Source organism: Acanthisitta chloris, unplaced genomic scaffold (genome assembly GCF_000695815.1).
Source record: "Acanthisitta chloris isolate BGI_N310 unplaced genomic scaffold, ASM69581v1 scaffold21523, whole genome shotgun sequence".
In the NCBI taxonomy this organism is placed as follows: domain Eukaryota; kingdom Metazoa; phylum Chordata; class Aves; order Passeriformes; family Acanthisittidae; genus Acanthisitta; species Acanthisitta chloris.
The window spans coordinates 59,255-66,766 of NW_008665205.1; positions in this window are offsets into that span (position 1 = coordinate 59,255).

Here is a 7,512-nt window from a genome sequence, read left to right on the forward strand (position 1 = left end):
GAGGGATCTGTGTTAGGAGCTGCAGGGACAGGAAAAGGGGAAATGGGCACAAATTGAAAGAGGGACATTTAGGTTAGATATTGGGAAGAAGGATTTGGTGTGAGGGTGGTGAGACCCTGTCCCAGGTTGCCCAGGGAGGCTGTGGCTGCCCCAACCCTGGCAGTGTTCACAGCCAGGTTGGCTGAGCCTTGAGCAACCTGCTCTGGTGGGAGGTGTCCCTGCCCAGGGCAGGGGTTGGGGCTGGGTGATCTCTAAACTCCATTCCAACCCCTAAAACTCTATGATTCTAAGATTCTAAGCTGTAGTTCAGATGCTTCCTAGAGGAGATGCCTGACATCCCACCAGCTGGCTGGACTAGGCTCATGCAATCACCAGCTTGCCTAGGAGTCTGCTGGGTAGGAGGCAAAGGGGAAGCTAAAATGCACAGATGGTATAGGAGATAACACATTAAAATCACCATTCATCAGCAACATTTTAAGGATTTTTACAGTCTATCCTCGATTCACACCTGGGGTGACACACTGCCTGAGCAACCAGGCCCTGCAAGTGCTTTTCTTCCATAGAAAACCACCCAGTCCTACCTGCAATCCTAGTGCATCCGCCCTTTGTCACACTAAAACCCCCATCATCAACAACTTCACATGGCATTTAAGTCAGACAAAAAACCTGCAAGATTATCAGCAATGAAATCAACTCCTGAGAGCCACAGCAAGGCAAACCCTTGCCCAGTGCTGGGCAGGAGCACCCGTTGCCTCCTGCTGCAGCTGCTGTGGTTTGTGGCCAGAGCTCACCATGGGGCCCAACCAGCAAGAGAGCTGCAAAGGGACTTTTCACAAGGGCATGTAGTGATAGGACAAGGGGAATGGATTTAGACTTACAGGATAATGTCCTCTGGGCATCAGCTTTATCTCCGGAGCTCACAAGGTGAAGACCAACTAAAGTAAAAATCAACAGTTGAATCAACCCCTTTTAACAAACAGCCCAGCCCAGCTCATTAACTCTGTGGTTTGCTGCTTCATTAACTCCCTAACTCAAAAATTCACTGGCTTCCACCTGCACACACACAAGCAGAAGAGCTACCAGACAGTGCAGGAGTGGGTCCTCCTTCCCATCCCCAGGCAGTGGTGGGGAGCAGAACCCCAACAGTCCAGCTGCTCTTGGGCCAGCTCTGCAAGCTTTCCAGGGTAAGTTGCCCTGTGGCTCTCTCCCAGCTTGGGCATGTGCTCTGTGCCATTTTTGGCAGTTTTATTCCAACCTGCCAGCATGCTGGATGACCTCACCTTCTCCTGGCCCTCATGGTGTCCCTGCTTTAAGCCAGTGGTACACGAGGAGCACCTGAGCAGGGGCTGAGTGAGGAGCCACACATGATGCAACAGGAATTTACTCCAGGTGTTGGCAGAAGGACATCCAACACATGCTGCAACAGTGTTTGACACGTGTCAAGGATTTTTTTGGAGGTATTGTTACTTGGTAAGAGGAAGGTGTCCTGTTGATCAAAAAGGGCCTTTAGTACTTGATAGTAATGGTGCTTCTTAAGACAGATGGCAGAAGGTATTTGGAGAGAGAGCTGAAGCAGGAGAGGTGATGTGCAAGAGGGGGAAGCTGTTTGGCTCTGTACCTGCTGTGTGTACATGACCACAGGTCCTTGTCAGAGGCTTTCCCATGGCAGTCCCATGACCAACATGCCCTGATAGCCTCTGACAGTAGCTCCCCATGTGTTTAACCCCAATTTTTCTGAATTACCTTGGCATAATTAAATCAGCACTGAGCAGCTCGAACTTTTGAAGGCAACTTTTGGCCCCCAAAGCCTTGCCACTGGTCCCCTGAGCAAAGCCTGAAGACAACAGATAATACAGTCGTTGCCTTTGCACCCACTCTGTAGTGAATGGTTTCCCTGTACATGTCTCAGGATCTCAGAGGACTCCAGACAGCACAGCAGCTCACAGCTGGGCTGAGTGGCACAGGAAGGAGTGAGAGGACACTTTTCCCATCCTACAAGAACACAGAGGTGAGCAGTGCCAGGTTGTGCTGGCAGAGATCCAGCTTTGGAGAGCACAGTCACCAGATAAAGCCCCAACAAGGGAGGAAAGTGTGGGTGCCAGAGCCTTGTTGGGGTTGAGCAATCAGATCTTTATCACCTGTTACCTGGGAGAGGAGGTATGCACTGCAACACCAGACCTTCAGCCTGTCCTTCACCTAGCCAAGAGCACCCTTGGCCCCATCAGCTCCATGGACAACCTGTGCTTTCTGCCTTGGCTTATCCTCCTAAGGAGGAAGGAGACAGGAAATTCCCAGTCCCTCATCTGCCAGACACAGTCAGTGCCAACACTTCCCAGTGGCCTGTCAGTTCTTTCATTTATTGCCTTGCTGCACCCACTGTGTGGTGTCATGCACAGGAAATGGGAGGGAAAAAGGATCATGCCAACTCTAAATGAATTTTTTAAGGTCTCTTCCAGCAAATGCTTATGTAAAGCACAACAGTGATGCGTGTACATAAAGTCTGTGCTTTCCTTCACTTTTATTTCTATTTATATGTATTCCTGGAAGAAGTGGTCAATAGCAGGAAAGCATTTGGGGGAAAATAAGCTTTGATAAAGCTGGGAAATGTGTAAGCAAACATCTGGCCTTTCAGCAGCATGACAGGCAACACAAAGGGCAGACAGGGTTTGCTGTTAAGTAGCCACCTAACACTGTTGAAGTTTCTCCTCCAAACAGTTCCCTGATGCTATGGATGTGCTGCTGCTTGCAAGGCTAACTCATTTCCCTTCAGTTTAGAATCACAGAATCAAAAAGGTTGGGAAAGACCTCTAAGCCCATTGAGTCCAACCACTAACCCAGCACTGCCATGTTCACCACTAAACCATGTCCCCAAGTGTCACATCCTCACATCTCTGAAACATTTCCAGGGATGGTGATCCCACCAATTCCCTGAGCAGACGGTGCCAATGTTGATAGCACTTTCAGTGAAGACATTTCCTAATATCCAACCTAAACCTCCCCTGGTGAAACTTCATAGAATCATAGACATTTAAGGGTTGGAAGGGACCTCAGAGACCATCCAGCCCCAACCCCTGCCCTGGGCAGGGACACCTCCCACCAGAGCAGGTTGCTCAAGGCTCAGCCAACCTGGCTGTGAACACTGCCAGGGTTGGGGCAGCCACAGCCTCCCTGGGCAACCTGGGACAGGGTCTCACCACCCTCACAGGGAAAACAACTGCCTAACATCTAACCTCAACTTCCCTCCTTCAATTTGTGCCCATTGCCCCTTGTCCTGTCCCTGCAGCTCCTAACACAGATCTTCCCTCTGCAGCTTCCCTGGAGCCCCTTCAGCTCCTGGAAGGTGCTCTGAGGTCTCCACACAACCTTCTCTTCTCCAGGCTCAACAGCCCCAACTCCCTCAGCCTGTCCTCACAGGGGAGATGCTCCAGTGCTCTTAGCAACTCGGTGGCCTCCTCTGGACTTGCTCCAACACTTCCATGTCCCTCTCATGGAACTTGAGGTTGTTTCCTCTTCTCCTGTCTCGTTTCCTGTGAAAAAGAGATCAACCCCCACCTGGCTACAACCTCCTTTCAGGGAGCTGCAGAGTGAGATATACTTTTCATTCAGAGCTGAATGTTCTGAATATTTTGCTCTAGCCCAGGAAAAGCCCAAGATCCTGTGGAATGGGCAGGATGTTGCCTTCCCCCACTTCCCTCACAACTTCTTACAGGTTTGGTTATGTGCTTTCTGCAGTTGAAGAATCTGATTTCATATCAGTTCTATTTCCTTGTTACCCTACCTGTCAAGGTCAAGAGGCTCTGCAGTTTGAGGAACTGTTCTGCTGTGTAAGCATTCAGAGTTTGCTTTTGCTTTCCACTCCCTCTTCCAGAAATTACAGCTATGCTTTCACTTTTGAACATGGCATTGCCCACAGGGTTTTGTTGCCAGTTTTGTTTTGGGTTTTTTTTAATTGTATCAGACCTCTTTCTGTTTGGCTTAGACAAAATCCCATGTGTACTGGGTACACACTTCTCTGGGTAGGGAAATGGTGTTTATTTTAAACCACCACCACCATCCAGGAAAAGTGCTGTAAAATCAATGAAGCTTTTTGTGCTTTCCTTTGTAATTCTGCTACTGCATCTAACACTCTGTGCTAAATATTCTCTGGCCTTTTGCCTCCATCACAAACTAAAGGGAGGCACTGCAAGAAACTTCTCCCCAGGACACCAGGAGCCTTCAGCTAGTACCTAAACTTCACATTATCCATGGCTGGTTAACGTCCACATTTTTTCTTGTCAGCTTTTTTGAAGCTCAAACAGAACTTCTCTGCTGGTATGTGCATGGTGAAGTGTTTGGCAATAAATTAATGGCCCAGCTCTTGTCAAGAGGAAATAGCAAAGAAGTGCCCACATGATACATTCTCCTGCTTCTCTTGACCACAGCAGTTCCTCCTCCCAATGGCTGTGCTTCCAGCACCTTCCTGGAATACCAGCTAAGCACTGTGCTGGTGCAGGTGACACGTTGCTGAATTTTCAGCTGGTTTTTAGTGACCTGCAGGATGCTCTGATCCATCCACACCTTTCTGATGTTGAGTCCAGCCCTTTTTTTGTTCCCAGGAACTGTATCTGACCTACTGCCCTGGTGACCTCCTGGGGCCAGGCTGGTTGGCTCCTGAGCTCTGGCTGAAGCTGTTTGCACACTACAAAGGGAAGTGTCTGCAGCACACACATACAGATTATCGTGGCAATTCCAGGCACAGCTACAGTTGGGTGGGGAAGGAATTGAGAGCAGCAGTGAGGAGAGAGACTTGGGGGCTGTTGAGCCTGGAGAAGAGAAGGTTGTGTGGAGACCTCAGAGCACCTTCCAGGAGCTGAAGGGGCTCCAGGGAAGCTGCAGAGGGAAGATCTGTGTTAGGAGCTGCAGGGACAGGACAAGGGGCAATGGGCACAAATTGAAGGAGGGAAAATTTAGGTTAGATCTTAGGCAGAGGTTTTCCCTGTGAGGGTGGTGAGACCCTGTCCCAGGTTGCCCAGGGAGGCTGTGGCTGCCCCAACCCTGGCAGTGTTCACAGCCAGGTTGGCTGAGCCTTGAGCAACCTGCTCTGGTGGCAGGTGTCCCTGCCCAGGGCAGGGGTTGGGGCTGGATCATCTCTAAGGTCCATTCCAACCCCTAAAATTCTAGGATTCTATGACTCTATGAGATGTTTAACCACCCTGCAGATCATGTCACTGAGAGGGCATTAGCTAGTTGAAAACAGGGGTGGTTTGGTGCAATGTAATTGTTACCCTGCATTTGCTGGTTTTTCATTGTTTCTAGGCATCCTCTTAGAAACAAGTTCTTCCTGTAAGACTACAAATAAAACCAGCAGGCATAAGTGAAAACAAATGGGATTAAAAACCAAAGGAGTTGTGGACTCCCTTTGCAGCTCAGGGTCACCCACAAGTCATGTACACTTGGCAACAGCTCTGGGCTTCTCTGCTTTTGTTTTCAGTCTGTAGTCTTCAAATCACTCTTGATAAAGCAGCTCAGCTCACTCTGTGCAGGCAGTTTTGCAGAAGCCTGTTCTTTTCACAGGAAAAGCACCAGCAATCACAACAAGAACAAAAGCTAAGGCCAAATAACTTCTCTTTTGACTTCTTGTTGTGGCCCTCACACACTCACAGAGTCCTGACTGCTCTCAGACATCTCAGCATCAAAGGAGTTCTTGCAATTCTTTCAAGCTCCAACTGAAAATTATTCTTGTAATAAACCAGAGCATCCAATATGTACAGAGACATTTTATTTACATCCTGAAATCACTTTGCATTGACATGTGCTGTTGGATAATAAAACCTTGGGTTCACAGTCTTCTGAGCTTGGCAGAAGTTTGCTGGTGCTACCCAGGACCAGCAGAGCAACTTCTCTGACTGAAGCTTCTAGGGAGGTTGACGTTCTTTACAGGAAACCAAAACTTACACTGTAGGGTCATCTCAATTCCCTGATTTTAGAAACAAGAATGTTTTCACCACCTTAGATAAATAAACAGTATAAAGCAGCTACATTCTTATTAAAAGACCTTCCTTCTTACAGTACTTTCATTTGAGTTGGACTAAAATACCAGGATTTACAGTCACTTCAATCACCTGTTTTCTGCAGGTTCTTCTACCTTTTTTAAGTCTTTTCCTTTCCACAGGTTCCCAAACACAATCCCTATGAAGAGCAGAATTCCTACAGTACGATTTGAAGCAAATTTCTTCCAACAATCTTCAGGCTTGTCTATGTCCAAAGTGTAAATCTGCAAATCACAGCAAAACATCAGAGGATTAGTATTCTACAGACTCATAATCATTTGACATATCACAAAATGACACAAAAAGGTGTTAAATTCTGAAGTCTACCCTTACCTGCACAAGAAATAGGAACACCCAACCCTGGCAGTGTTCACAGCCAGGTTGGATGAGCCTTGAGCAATCTGCTCTGGTGGGAGGTGTCCCTGCCCAGGGCAGGAGTTGGGGCTGGGTGATCTCTACGGTTCATCCCAACCCTTAAATTCTATGATTCTATGAATTGCAAAAGTGTGAACAATCTGGGCCTGTAAATAACTTTTTGACTTAGAAATAAGTAGGCAATTCATTCTTCAGTGGGAACTTCAAATAAACATCACTCCCCAAAACATGTCTGCACCTTTCAATCTCAGGTGTTGTCCTGTGCTCCAGGAGAGACAATGCAGTGAATGAGGAAAGCACAGGGAAGTGCTGGGCCCTGCCTGGTCACACAGAGCTGGTTCTGCCCAGTTGCTCTTAGCCATGTCCATTCAATTCCCTTGCAAACAAGAGCCAGGACACCTGCAAGAGCAGCTAGCAGCAAGGCTTGGCTTACTCAGCATGGCAGCTGTCTGCTCTGAGTCACAGCTAGAGGTAAAACCACCCCCACACAACACAGCAACACAGCCCAAGTCCAAACCCCAACCCAAACTTTGCTGTACATGTCATGAGAAGAATGACCAGAGGAAATATCAAGCAAAACCAGTGAAAGGATTAATAGAGAAGTACACCCAGAAACCTCAAACCTTGCACCTCAGCCTTTGAAGAAGTTAAAATAGAATATGTTTGACTAAAGGAAGTGAAACTTTCCCTGGGAAACCTGTTCCTCTGCCATCTGTGGCTGTGCAGAGAAAACAGGGCTGGGTCCTGATCAAACAACCCAAAACATTGTTCACAAGCTTCTAAGACATGTTATCCACACCCTTACAACCTGTCAGCCCCTCGAACACTGGGAACTGCAAACACTGAGCTGGCAAACAGAACTCAGCAGCAGCCACACCTGCAGAAATGCAAGGCAAGGAAGAGATGTTACTTTTCTATCAGTGAACTTCCTGAGTGGGATATAATTGGACATCATCATGACCCAAATTCCTCTGCCTAGGGCTAAAATACAGTGAGTTCAGGACAACCTAACCCTCAAACAGCTGACTCAGCTTTCTGAACTCAGGTAAGAACATGATCAGAAACCTTGGACAAGAATATGCAGGAGCCAGAGAGGAACTCTGTGTTA